The 13919-nt window shown below is 37.0% G+C and overlaps 1 protein-coding gene across 1 annotated transcript in view; it reads left to right on the forward strand.

Moving 5' to 3' along the window:
- Nucleotides 1-13919, forward strand: part of MAGI2 (membrane associated guanylate kinase, WW and PDZ domain containing 2) — a 1366741-nt gene that overhangs the window by 1134001 nt on the left and 218821 nt on the right.

Consider the following 13919-nt stretch of genomic DNA (forward strand, 5'->3'; position numbering starts at 1 on the left):
AAATGTGTGGGTTAAATAGTAGGACCTTTACAATAACAGTGCAAAAATGGAAGTTTCTCTGGGGTTTAGTGAAGTCATCCTTTAAAAAATAAAGGTAAAAGGGTAAGAGAAAAACATGAGTCCAGGAAGCTGTGATTTTTTTTAAATTTTGAGAATATATGTTTCCCTATTTTATATGAAGTACAACAAAAATAGTGCTTTCAGTCTTACACACTTATATTGTTATGAAGTTGGAGGTTAAACATTGAATACCCAAGTATGAGTGGGTTATAGTTCAAAAGTTTGTTAATGTGCCAGTTGTAGAAACCTCAGATTGGCTTCCCATTGACTTGATTTTTAAAAACCTGGTTTTCCCAGCAGGATCAATGCTCTGGTTTGTGCTTAGGATTCCAGGCCAGCACAAGAAAGCTGGTTCAAGCCCTTACTACTCCCCAGGGTAGTCTTGATAATCCCCGTAAAGATCACTGGGAGCTGTGCCACCATAGAAAAACTTTCCAGAGTTGTGAACAGGGTTGCTCGCGACCCTTCTTCCACTACTACAGGACTGCTCCAGCAATAATCATTACACATAGTGCCTTCCAGGACCTGAGAAGAAAGTTATGGAACAGGCTTCGAGCTAAAGTTCTGGGCTGCACATTCTGGGTGACATGTGGAAATGGGAGCAGCGAGGAGTGTGATAGGAGCTCTGAGCTCTGACCTCTGGATGTTTTTCCCCTTCTACCTTCTCTGTGGGGAAGGGATGGGAGGAAACATGTCTCTACCACTTGCTCTTGATTACCCATGAACAAAGGAGAGAAAGGAGGGAAGGGCCATAGAGAGATAGAGAGAATACTTGAGAACAGTGTAAATGAAAGCACCCGGGCTAAGACCTGGCTTTCCACTTAACCAGGTGTCTCCTCTGTTATATTGGGATAATGCTACCTAACCTGATGGTCATGTTTTTAATGTCGTATGGCCCACAACAGGTGCTCATTAAATTTCTGTTGAGTCTAAATTAGCACTGAAGCTACAGCAGGGAAAGGTCAGAAGGAGCAGTACTATGAGGAACTCATGCATGAAGAACACACATGCGGCAAACATATGTGATTGCCAGTTTGAAATGCAAATGAAGTAGTGCAAGCTGAAAGCAGTGCCCTTTATGATTTTTTGGCTCTCTCTGCAGGTGTTTCCCCTTCAAGGAAACACTTACGTTGTCGCATCCTTGTGTGAAGAGGGACAACTATGCTAAGTGTTTGTGGGCAATACCATACAAAGTATTATGTTCCTGTATTAAAAAAGGAAAACAATATAATAGTAAAAACAATCCTAAATCTTAAATTTTACCTTCTTAAGGCATTGTTACAAAATAGCTCTTGAAACTTGATAATTACATATTGACAATGTATTTTAATTTGTCTCATTGCTTATTTAAGATTAAAACTAATATTCTTAATTAAATAAGCCATATCTTCATAATGTGCAATTGAAAAGCAAATCATTGTGACAGGTTGTTGAAATTAAAACGTATAACTGAAAATCACTCTGCAGTAATCACTATGTGATTCATAGAAACATGTTTGGACACGTATATAATGACTTGTAAAGGCATGGAGAGCAGAAGTATTTTGAAATTGTTTGTTTATATGTATTTATTATATATTACATATTATTATGGACTATGGGTTTATATTTTTGCAACTGGCACCTTTTCTGAAAACATTTATGATGTGCCTGCTGTCAGCTAGACTGCCCTATTTTTGCCATTTTTCTCTCTACTCCCCCTCATTTAACCCTCAAATATTCAATTTTGTTTGCATGTTGTTTGTGTTTGGGGATAAGGAATTGTTTTTTATTTTGTGGCTGGTGTAGAATTGCAGAATGTAGTGTACCGTGGTGCTTAAAGTACTTCTAGTCAAAAAATCTCTTGTTGCCCCAAATTCCCACAGTTTGCACTCATCTCTCTGAAATCAACAGGAATTAACACCACAATTATGTGATGAAATTCACTTTGATTCTATTAGTAGAGCTAATCATAAATGCTTATGGCCTCACTCAGATATGTATAGATCTTCAAGAGCAGGTCCATTGGCCTGGGGCCTGGTAACATGATCATGGATGTTTGTTTGTCTGTTTTTAGTCATTTACTAAGGTGTTTTTATTCAGAAAGTAATAATGTGCATGATTTAATACATTGTTTTTAATACAGTATTTTTGAGCAAATAGTGTCAGAAGGTATATATTGGAAGTAATTCTCTCCTGTACCAGACTTTCAGTTCTTTCTCGGAGGCTAATATGTTTTCCGTATACATACAGAAATTTTGCACTCCTAATTAGCACATTCTTGAATATATGTAGTATATTAAATATATATGAGGTAACTTTACGCATAGATGTGTCTTGCTCTGAAATCTTGGTTATTAGGGTGTATTTTATTTTTTAACACACACCATTATGATACAATTTATATACCATAAAATTTAGCAATTGTAAGTGTATACTACAGCAAGTCTTGCTAAAATGATATAGTTGCGTAACAATCACCATAATCCTCAGAATATATATCACCCCAAACTCCCCTAGTCCAAGAGCATCACTAATATGCTTTCTGAATAATTTTGTTTTTGTACAAATTTTCTTACAAATGGAATCATACAGTATGTAGTCTTTTCCTTAGCGTAACACTTGAGATTTGCCCATGTTGGTGCACTTATTGCTAGTTCATTTCTTTTTGCTGCTGAGTAGTATTCTATCGTATGGATATACCACTTTTTAAAATCCATTAACCAGTGGATGAACCTCAGTTGTTCTGGGTATTTATAAATGATGTTGCTATACACATTTGGATAGTAGCATTTGTACACATACATTTTCATTTTTTCTGGGTAGATACCTAGAAGTGGTACTCTAAGTTATATGAAAAGTGTATTTTCATACACTTTTGTTATTGTTAAGAAATGAATTGTTTGAATTGTTAAGAAATTTTCAGAATGTTTTCTAAAATGACTATAACTTTTTAACATATCCACTAGCAATATATGAGATTTCCAATTTCTGCCCATTGTTGTCCACGGTATCAACAATCTTTGAAAATATTCATTTTAGTGGGTATATAGTGATACTTTTAGTGGTTTTAATTTATATTTCTCTAATCTTTTTATGTGCTTATTAGCATTCATATATCTACTTTGGTGACATGCCTACTTAATATTTGGACCATTGCATATTTATTGGGGTGTTTTATAAAATTATAAAAGTTCTTTATATATTCTGAGTACAAGTCTTTTAAAAGATTTATGATTTGCAAATATTTTCTCTTGGTCATTAGCTTGTCTTTTCATTTTCTTTTTTGTATTTCTTATTTTTCAATTACAGTTGATATACAATATTATATTAGTTTCAGGTATATACCCTAGTGATTAGATATTATATAACTTACTATGTGATCATCCTGATAAAGCTCATACCCATCTGACACCACACATAGTTATTACAATATTATTGACTATATTCCCTATGCTGTTTTTTATCCCTATGACTATTCTGTAACTACCAATTTGTACTTCTTAATCACGTCACCTTTATCACCCATCCTCCAGCCTCCTCCCATCTGGCAACTGTAAAAATGTCCTCCGTATCTATGAGTCTGTTTTTGTCTACTTTTTCATTTATTTTGGTGTTTAGAATCAATTGTTTATGCATATGTATTTATTGTCATTTTATTGTTCATGTTTTTATCTTTATTTTTTTCCATTTCTTCTTCTTAAAGAAGACCCTTGAACTTTTCATGTAATACTGATTTGGAGGTGATGAACTCTTTAACTATTTCTTGTCTGGAAGTTCTTCATCTCTCCTTCAATTTTAAATGATAGCTTTGCTGGGTAGAATGATGTGGGTTATAGGTCCTTGCTTTTCATCACTTTAAATATTTCTTGCCAATGCCTTCTGTCCTGCAAAGTTTCTATTGAGAAGCAGCAGACAGTCCTATGGGAGCTCCCTTGCAGGTAACTAACTGTTTTTCTGTTGCTGATTTTAAGATTCTCTCTTTGTCTTTAACATTTGGCATTTTAACATTATGCCAACATTATGATGTGTCTTTGTGAGGGCCTCTTTGGATTCATCTTGTTTGGGACTCTCTGAACTTCCTGGACTTACACTGTCTATTTCCTTTACCGGGTTAGGGAAGTTTTTTGTCATTATTTTTTCAAATAGGTTTTCAATTTCTTGCTCTCTCTTCTTCTTTGGGCATGCCCATGAATGCCAATGTTGGTATGCTTGATGTTGTCCCAGAGGCTCCTTACACTATTCTCATTTTTTTTGGATTCTTTTCACTTTGAGTTGTTCTGATTGGGTGTTTTTCGCTTCCTTGTATTCCAAGTCACTAATTAGATTCTCAGTTTCATCTATTCTACTATTGATTCCCTGTAAATTATTCTTTATTTCAGTTAGTGTATCCTTCATTTATGACTGGTTATTTGTTTTATGGTTTCCATGTCCTAGTTTATGCTGTTGAAGTTCTCACTGATTTTATCTATTCTTTCCTTAAATTCACTGGGCATCCTTATAACCAATGTTTTGAACCTTGCATCTAGTAGATTGCTTGTCTCCAGTTTGTTTAGTTCTTTTTCTAGAGTTTTGTTCTGTTCTTTCATTTAGGACGTGTTTCTTTGTCTCCTAATTTTGGCAGTCTGCCTGTGTTTGTTTCTGTGTATTAGGTAGAGCTGTTATGTTTTCCAGGCTTCGTAGAGTGGCCTAATATAGCAGATGGCATAGCCTCCTTATTCACCTGAGCTAGGCACTCCAGGTACACTCTCCACCCACCACCATGTGGGCTGTATACACCTTCCCATTGTAGTTGAACATTGATTGCTGTAGGCACATCAATGGGCATTATTTACCCCCTAGCCAATCAGCTGCAAGGATTAGCTGGGACCGCCATGGAGGATCAGCTGTGCTGGGACACACCCCACAGAGGAGGATTTACTTCAGCAGAGCTCTGGTACCCACTGTGTCCACCCACTGAGTGTGTCGCTTATGGAGGTGGTTGGGTGGTGCTTTGACATGGTCTGAAGCTGTCCACTGCTGGCTCTGAAGCCTCCTGGGACAGGCAGACCAAGATTAGCCACTACCTGTGTTCTCCCTGAGGCCTCCTGGCATGAACTACAAAGCAACCTGCGGATGTCTGCTAGGCTTGTGCTGGGCTTGGAGGTGCCCAGGAGAGGTCAAGCTGTAAATCAAGACAGGCTGCTGCTAGTGCCAGGCCTGGGGCCACTTAGCAAGAGATATGGGGCATGCCAAAGCCAGCTGCTGCTGGTTTGAGAGATTTTAGTAAAGTCTGAAGCTGAGCCAAGACAGGCTATTTGTACAGAAAAGTGACTAGAAACAGCTTGGATAGTCCAGGTAGTTGGTGGGGCAGGGCCTCAGGGAATCACCAGAGCCGGTGAACAGTGATAACCAGGTTGATGGAAACTCAGCTATGGTGCCCACCTGCTGACTCTGTTGGTGGGAATGGCAGTGCTCAGAAAAGGAATGGCCTGTCCCAACATTTCTTGTCTTGCAGAAAGCTGCCCTGCAGCTCTTTGTCCTGAGGTCAGATAATTCAGTTCCTCCCCATGTATCCCTGGTGCTGCCCCCTCGCTGGAGCTCAGAGTGAGTGAGTTCAAGTCTGTGCATGGCTCCTTTAAGAGGAACACCTGGGACTCCAGAAGTCCCCCATCACACTCAGCTGCAATTCCCTAGAAGTTAAGAGGACTTCTCTTCCTGGCACTGGAACCCTAGCCTGGGGTCCTGGTGTGGGGCTGGGACCCCTCACTCCTCAGGGACCCCTCACTCCACAGCCAAGTTATCACTCCCAATTTTTATCCCCCACATGTGGGTATAGTACCAGCCTGCTCCCCATCTCTGCCCCTCCTATTAGTTTCAGCGTGGCTGCTTCTTTATATCTTTAGCTGTAGGACTTCTATTCAGCTGGATTTCAGGTGGTTCTGAATGAGGGTGGTTCTGTAGTTTAGCTGTAATTTTGATGTGGATGTGGGAGAATGCAAGTACTGCCTTTACCTATGCAGCCATCTTGACCAGAATCCTAGATTCTCTTTTCATTCTCTTTTGAAGCAAAAAAGTTTTAAATTTTAATGAAGTCTAATTTATCTTGTTTGTATGTAGCTGAGTGGAATCTGTTTCCTTATATTTAATTTTTAAACCTGTTTGGGGAATTTTTCTGTTGATTTCTAATAATTTCTCTGTGTAGGAAAACATGTTTTATATGATTTCAGTTCTTTTAAAAGTATTGAGACTAGTATTATGGCCTAGTGCCTTGCTTTTTTTTTTTTCACTTAATTTATTTTGGAGGACTTGATATGTACTAGTTCAGAATATATGTATCCTCATTATTTTTAATAACTTATTTAATCAGATACCCACTAATGGATATTTTGGGTGCTTTCATTCCTTTCTATTACAAAGAATGTTGTATCTTTATACTTTTATCTGTCTCTGCATTAGAGAGTAAGTGTATAGCATAGATTCATTCTTTTCTCCAACAAATATTGCTTGAATGCCTACTATGTACTAGGCATATTTGGGCACTGGAGATAAAGCAAGAAACAGAGCCAACCACATTCTCTTTTTCACTGAGTTGATATTCCATTAGAGAAAGACAACAAATAAATGCCAAAACAAATATGTCCTTTGTTACATATCTCCTATTCCCCTGGAATTTATTCTGGAATATTAACTTTATAACCAGTTGCATTATTGAGTTATTTTATTGTTTCTCATTGTGGTTTTTTTTAATTCATTTCATAATATTTAGAGGTATACAATCATACCACCTACAAATAACAATCACTTTGTCTTCTCCCTTACTATATGCATACCTCTGATTAGTCTTATCTAATATATTTAACTGTTATTTCTTGAACACTATTGATTAATAGTGGAGAATATGGAAATTTCTATCTTATTTTTGGCTTACACAGTTAAACATAATACTGGAATAAAAGCAGTCAGTAGTTTTTCTTCTCTTTTTGCCTTAGAATAATTGAAGTTCTCTATTCCTTAAAGATATAATATAATGCAACTTTGAAATTACCTAGTTCTGGTGTGTTGGGTTCATTTTGGGTTTTGTTTGGTGGGAGAGAGATACCCTTTTACAACTTTTCTCATTTTTCCCATAGTATTTAATCTTCTTAGAGTTTCTGTCTTGCCTGAGCTCAATTTTTATAATTTATATTATATTACAAAATTTTCTCTTTTATTCATTATTCAGAATATTTAAATAGAATTAAATCAAATATCCTATAACTTTTTATTTTGTTTTCCACTTCACCTTAGAGTATTTCTATTCTGACATCTTATATCGGTGCTGTTTTATTGATTAGATTGGCTAACTATCGTTCTATTTTAATGGCTCAAGAACCATACAAGTTTATAAATAGTTTGTTGGCCAGTGCTTAACCTAGTATGGAGTAAGAAATTATTACACTTCCTGTCCAAGGAGGCTGTTTTTTGATGTCTGGAATAAAGCAACTTCAGTGTGATTACCATAATCGACCCTTGTTAAGTATTGTACTCTTATTTATATTAAAATGCAACAAAGTCCCCTATTTAATTTGTGAACCTTATATAAATTACAGCTGATCAGTATTTTAAATTTTTCTTTTATGTTTCTAGAAAACATGATCTTAAAAGCTTCCACTAGATCAGAATATTCCTTTCTCATGCTGACAATATAATAATTAACTGATATCAATAATGATCATCTCTTTCTTTTACATGCAAACAAAATTCAAAGTATTTGAGAGGCAGTATAAGCTATATCAGAGCTGTGTTTGAGGGCTAAGCATAAAAATTAGGGATACAGAGAATTTGTGTCTATGTAGAAAACTCTGCTTTAAATTTTCAAAAAGCATATTATCAGACAGAAACATAGTATCACAAGTTTTAAACTGCATAGAGAAAATACCAAAAGGAAATCTATAAGAAGTATTGACTTTTTTCACAGTGATAACATTTTTTCTGCAAATTCGTTTAGAAATAGTTTGAAATTTACAAAAAATTACGAGTACAGCACACAGGGCACCATATACCATGTGCCCACGTTGCTATTAACATTTTGCTCCATTTGCGTGTACGCATGTGCGTGTGTTTCTGAACCATTTAAGACTAAGTTGCATACACCACGCCAAAATATTTTATCCCAAATATTTTAGTGTTTATTTCATGTCACTACTTGTTTGGAGAAATATGTAAGCAGCCAGTTAGTTAAAGTTATAAACTATACTTTTTAAAAAGAACTTTGAATTTTAAAACTACAATAACCACCACAACAGAAGCCTTAGGAAATCATCAAAAGAGATTTTAGGGAAAAAAAGAGACAGAGACAGAGACAGAGAGAGAGTGAGTCAACATTCACCAGGATCTGATATACGAATATTTTTGAGAGAATGAAAAGCACTAGTTATAATAAACGAGGGCTATCCAGATGTTAGGTGAAAATCAAAATGGATAACCCACAATCAGTATTACGTAATCTAACCTTATGCATCACTTCCTTCCACATTGCACCAGCCAGAATTCTGTTCTAGGTCTTACTAATCTTAAGTGCATGGGAGATGTAGTATTCCTGTGTACCCAGGAATAGGGAATGGTTTGGGATCACACATGTAGTAGATACTCTACCCTTGATATGTCTTATATTGATGCGGATCCTGGCCAGCAGGATCCTGTGTTGTGGCAGCAATAGATAAATACACATGAACTACAGAAATCCTGTGGAGAAAAAGGGACGGCATGGCCACTCTCTAAGTGAGAGAGGGCAAGAGGGCTAGAGAGAGTCCAAGTGAGAGAGCCGACCCCTGCCTGGACAGGCTTTTATTGCTTTTCTGGGCACATTCCTCATTTACTATGCACAGTTTCACTGTAGGTGATTACCTTTTACGGACAACAAAGGACGGAATACTGCTAATTACTTCAAAAAGAAGGATGTTACAGCTCAAGGGGGAAAGTGGTTGAACTGGTTACACTCCATACTTGGGTGGTTTAGCACAGACTTTAGGAAGTTAAAGATACTCAGTAAATATTTGCTGCATCACTTCAGGGTGAGGGAGTTTTAGCAAAAGCAAGTCTCATAGCAGCCTAGGTACAATGCAGGCCTGATTCCCCATGGGAGAACCTGTCCGTGGGTGTGGGTCCTGCCTGCCGAACCTCATACCCACTGGCTTTTCCAAGTGGGAGCTGGGCTACATTTCCCACATGTGGAACAGTTCCCCATATTATATGACTATTGATTATGTCAAAGCATAAAATGAAATCTTATCTATAATATGACATTGTAATGTGATTTATTTTAGGCTTTTGAGGTACTCTCAAGCCACTGGTATACCTTTTAAAATTCACAGGATCTCCTCATATTTCACTTCTCAATCCAACTTTCATGGGTAAAGAAAGTTAGACTCATTTAAGGAATTGGTCCAAGTTCAATGAATGTATGTCTTGGCAAAGCATAGGTAATTTATGTTTCCCCAGATATAAGAAATATGAACAAATATTAATGACAGGGTACCCCATCCTAAGCATGGAAAATGCCATTGATCTCACAGGACATATACCAAAACAGGGGATGGATGCACAAAGACCCTGAAGGTGAGAGAGAGAGAATGATGGGACTACATATAGAGTTGTTGTCTCACCACTTAAAAGTAGCAGAAACAGAACTCAAGACTAGGTCTTCTGACTGTACTGCCAGTGAGTTTTACTTTATATCATAAAGCTTTCATGGTGTCTACTTAGACATACAGGATTTAGTTATCGATTTTCATTCACTTAATATGTATTTGTTGAGGATCTGTGCTCAGCGCTGCTCTAGCTCAGATACTAGAAGTATGACAGTAGTCAAAACATAGTCCTGTGTGCACACACACTGTTAGTCCTCATCTCCTAGTTGGAAATTCGATAATGAACAAAGAAATACATCTTAAGAGTCGAGAATGAAGGAAACTGAGAAACAGGGTTAAAAAAAAAGGAGAGTGATGGGCACAGAAGATTGTTGTCTTATAAAAAGTATAGTCAGAAAGACATCTGTGCAGAGAGCTAAAGAAAGTAAGGGAGCAAGCTGTGTGGAAATCCAAAGAAAAGTATTTCAGGCAGAGGGGAGGCCCCGAGGCAGAACTGTGCTTGATGTAGTCAAGTAACGGCAAGCAGCTCCTGTTGCTGAGACTGAGTGGGGAAGAGAGGGAATGGAAATGAGTCAGAGAGATTGCTGGGGCTCCAGGGAGGCAGGTAATGTGGAGTCTTATGTCACCATGGACCACAGGAAGGACTTTAGATTTTATTTTTGAGTGAAACGGACGCCTTTGAAGTTTTTAAACATAGGAAAGATATAACATTTAAAAAGATTCACTGTGGCTGCTGTGTGGAGAATAATCTCTTAGCAGGCAAATCTGGAAATAGGCAGACAAGTGAGTGGGCCTTCACAGCAATCCAAGTGAGAGATGGAGAGAGCCTGGAGAGGGACGATAGAAGTGGAGGCAGTAGGAAATGGATTCTGAATATATTTCACAGGAAGAGCTGCAAGATTTGCTGATGGATGGGATGTGGCATGTAAGAGAAGGAGAGAAATCCAAGACCGCAGTTTTTGACCTAAGCAGCTCGAGGAACAGAGTTTGCATTTACTGTTACAATGAGTATGATGGATGCAGACAGTCATGGGGACTTTGGGTTGGAATCAGGAGTCCAGTTTGGAACATACGAAGCTCGAGCTACCTTTTAGGTATCCAAATGGAGATGGCTGGCATCTGAATGGTATTGAAAGCTAGAGGCTGAATGAGAACATGTAGAGAGTGAGTGCAAATAAAGAAGAGAAACATTCTGAGGACTGAGTACAGGAACTCTCCAATTTTAGAGGTCAGGAAGAGTGACAAGCAAAAGGCTAAGGAAGCAGGACTTGTGAGGAAGGAGGATAAACAAGAGAGAAAGATGACTGGTAGCTGCATGCAGGGAAATAAATGTTTCAAGATGGAAGGTGTGAATAATTGTGTTATATGCTCAGTAACAGGGGACTGAGAGTTTAACATTGGATTTGGCAACAGGATCACATATTTTGAGTTAATGTAGTCATTTAAGTCTGGTGAAAATAAATCAATTTTTTTATTTGATTTACTAATTAGAAGGAAGTCAACATCAGTGTTTTGGTCACTTGAAATCAAAGCTTTTATGTGTTAATCAGTAGAGTGCATTTATTTGTAGGTACTATGATTTTGAGGAAGAACATCAGCCTTCTCCTTACATAATTACCCTAGATTCTCCTTTCATAATTACCCTAGAGATAAGTGACTTTTTCAGCTCTTTATCATAAAGTTCAAGTACCATCAAAATTAAAATTTTGAAACTGAAGGTTCTCTTTCATCCAAAGAATACCCCACTCTACCCCATCTCCCCCCACATCAGTTAGTCAGGTTACTATATCAATTATTTTATTTAAAAGTATATGTGTTGGCCATTTCCAAATATAAATGGAAGGACGGACCGAAGCAGTGTTGCATAGATGGCAAATCCAATATACATATAACAAGATGTAACTGTTAATTGTCAATTTGGTATCAACCTTTTGCTTACCCCACTTACTGATTTGAGGATACCTTAAGTGCAAAGAAGGGACCTGTTAAGATTTACATTCCCATAGTCACCAGTATAAATAATTGTTCTGGTGGAGATATACAGGAACACCAATTCAGAGAAACTACTGGTTTTTAAAATACTAGCTAATTTCCCTAAAAAACAAAAACTATATTTTATTTATCATTTTCTTCTCAGAGCTTGGCATGCATGCTTGCTACATTATGTTACTGTGTTATGTATCACATTAGGAAAAGGACGGAGTCACAAAAAAAAGCATGTGAGACAAATAATGCAGCCGAGTGAGCAAAAATAGGCAAAATGATGTTTCTACTGATTTTCTTCTGTCTGGCCTCCCTCCTTTCTGTTTGGTCATATACCAAATATGCGCCTAAGTTGCTTATTCCCTTTTATTCATGCCACAAATGTGCCAAGTACCATTCTAAATATGGGGACATTGGTGAGCAAATTATGTCATCGTTCTTATAGAGCTTACTTTAAATCTAATGGATATTAACAGATTAATCCTGTAAATCTACTAACTGTGCTTATTATAGGGCTGAAAAACTGGCCGTACAACAATGTCTTCACTTGGAAAAAACACACAAGCTTAGACAAAAAAAGGTCATTTAACTAGAATCAGCATACCAGGTCTGTGGTATATCAGTGCTACTCATTCACATGGCCACTTTTAGTGTGTCACTTAAGTTTCTGGCTACCAGCTTTTCATTTGTAAATTGAAAATAATCTGTAATATTCATATCATCTCAAAAACTCTATGAATCTTAATATTTCTGAATCAAGGGCTTATTTATTTTTTAAGACTTTATTTATTTATTTTTAGAGAGAAGGGAAAAGAGCAAGAAAGAGAGGGAGAGGAACATCGATGTGCAAGAGAAACATGGATCGGTTGCCTCTCACACGCCCCCAACTGGGGACCTGGCCCGCAACCCAGGCATGTGCCCTGACTGGGAATCACACTAGCAACCTTTCAGTTCACAGGCCATCTCTCAGCTCACTGAGCCACACCAGCCAGGTCTGGGCTTACTTAGTTATAATTGTGCATTCATTAGCTGGGGAACCCAGGAGAAAGGAGTTACAAAGAGTAGTTTGTTTTTCACGTATTATCCCTATATATATTTCTTGCCCCCTTCTAATCCACAGTGGTAATTTTCTTGATCTCACATCCCAAAAATTTACTAACCTTAAATAAAACTTGGCAGTAGCAGAATTTGAGATACCAAGAATGTCGGAGGAAAGAAAGGAAGAAGCAATGAGGTTCTAGCCAACGATTCTGAAGCTGTAGGAAGATGAACAAATTTATTACATAAAATGTGTTCAATCAGTTCATTCAAATTATTTTTATGTGATGAGAGAGAATCTTAGTGTCTTTTCATTGACTTTTTAAAAAAGTTTTAAACTCAAATCTAAAAAGGACCAATGCACAATATATTTACTAAATAAGTTTCAAAGTCCCCTGGTTCTATAAATCTTAAAACTTAATTAGCCAAAAATTAAGTCACATTCCTCACTATCTGCCACTAAAGTGTAATAAATTATATTGAGGAAGTTATGCTGGTCATATCAAAAATGTGCTTGCCCCTGAAGTGCTAGTCGCTTATGTAGGAGAGCGGGAAGTTAAGTGGACCGAGTGCAATACAAGTTATGCGCAGGAGAATTCCAAACAGTACACCCAGAAAATCCTGCCATGAAGACTGGAATCACAGCACCTACGTGCCTGCCCTTCCTTGTTGAATAAATGAATGAAATCACCCACAGCATTACCTTGCATTAAAACACTATAAATTCATGTTCATTTTTTCATATTGCAGAATATGAAACCATACACTTTTAATGAATATAAATTCTACCAAAAGCACAATGAAAATAATTAGTTATTATACCATATTAAAATAAGTTATGTTAATTGCACTAAAATTTAAAGAAGATGTATTGTTTTGCCTCTTCTCCTAATTAATGTTATTTCACAATGTGTGGTACATTTATGGAGGATTTTGTAGTGCATTAGATAAATCAGTTTAACATTTCTGGGAGAGTCCGTTTTAATGAGCATAATAATGCATTTCTGTTCAGAAACAGTTTTATGTTACGAAACATCTTCTACTGGTAGTTTGGAAAAAGTTGCACCAAAATGACACTTCCATTTAAATTTGGAATAAAATTTAGTGAGGGAAGCATAGATGAATCCATTTTAGTTATGTTGTTATAAATTTGGAATGAATGTTACATTTTAGCTACTTATTTTTTTCATATGTTAAAAAAAACTGCACAAACTACACATGCCAGCAGTAATGTGAGTTTGGGAGTCT

The sequence above is a fragment of the Desmodus rotundus genome, chromosome 6 (genome assembly GCF_022682495.2).
Source record: "Desmodus rotundus isolate HL8 chromosome 6, HLdesRot8A.1, whole genome shotgun sequence".
NCBI lineage: Eukaryota > Metazoa > Chordata > Mammalia > Chiroptera > Phyllostomidae > Desmodus > Desmodus rotundus.